Genomic DNA, 1,158 nt, shown 5'->3' on the forward strand with positions numbered 1-1,158 from the left:
TTTATAAAAGTAATGTTAAAACCACATTTAAAATGAATTATATTTTGCCATAATGTGCACATTTTTACACATTTGGTGCGCATTTAGAGAATGTTTTGTGATCAGGAAGTGCGTGACTGCACCATAAAACCTATTTTTCCCATTTCCTCAAACACACCATATTTCCGAAACAACCAATCAAAACAGTTTCTCTCTACTAGGCTTGTAAACAGAGAGCTGCYGGGCCTCAAAGTTTGGAGACGGGGGGAGCCARGAAGCRCTTTATAAAGAGAGTCAAACCATTAYAAACTCATTCAAGGGGATAAAACAGAYGTTTTMYATGGTGAAATGTGACTGATGAAAACTTAGGAGCTTAATCCGACACCAGTTTGACGATGAATAACGTCGGGTGACGAGTCTGACTTTTTTTTTTCCACATTGGACTCCACCGAGAAGAAATCCCGTGCATACTGCCTGCTTAAATGTTCGCTACGTCAGAACTTATTCAGCAAATGTGTTTCCATCTCTGCTTTTGTGCATTAACTCTTACAGGATGGGGGAAATTGGTTTTGGCAGAGGTTTGCACTCTCTGAGTGCTTCTAGTCACTATGTACGTAAYGCAGTCATTTTCTGTACGACTTTATCGGTCTATTGAATGGCTGTTGAGGCATTTGGCCCACTCTTCTTTACAATACTGCTTCGGTTCATTGAGGCTTGCAGACATTTTGTTTCTGCACAGCTCTGTTAGGGTAATGTTCATTTTAGAGCGAAAAGGTTCTCTAATGGCAACCCTTCCAAAAACACCATACTTATTCAGTCTTTTGTTCTAATTGTTCTAACTCTTTAACCTGCTAACTGAAGCTTGTAGAGTCTGAGATGGAGCAATTACATTTTTGTTTTTATTTTGTCTTTTCCCTGAGCATCACTCTGGCTTTGGAGTGACTTTGCTGGGACGATCACTCCAGGGAAGAGTGGCAGCTGTCCTATTTTTTTTTTCACACTTGTGAAACATCTTCTCACTTTAGAATGATGGACCCCACATTGTTTAGAAATTAACTTTAATCCTTTCCAGAGCAGCAAACAGACAAACCTGCTGCTTTTATAGAGGTGAATGTTTTTTGATGATTAGCTATGCATCCATTTTCTTTAAATGTTTTTCTTTTTTTTTCTTTTTTTTTC

General features: G+C 38.6%; 1 protein-coding gene across 2 annotated transcripts in view; it reads right to left on the bottom strand.

Moving 5' to 3' along the window:
• The window catches only part of afap1l1a (actin filament associated protein 1-like 1a), a 50,019-nt gene that overhangs the window by 9,312 nt on the left and 39,549 nt on the right, over window positions 1-1,158 (bottom strand). The gene's annotated exons all lie outside the window — the stretch shown is intronic.

Source organism: Austrofundulus limnaeus, unplaced genomic scaffold (assembly GCF_001266775.1).
Source record: "Austrofundulus limnaeus strain Quisiro unplaced genomic scaffold, Austrofundulus_limnaeus-1.0 Scaffold409, whole genome shotgun sequence".
NCBI classification, from domain to species: Eukaryota; Metazoa; Chordata; class Actinopteri; order Cyprinodontiformes; family Rivulidae; genus Austrofundulus; species Austrofundulus limnaeus.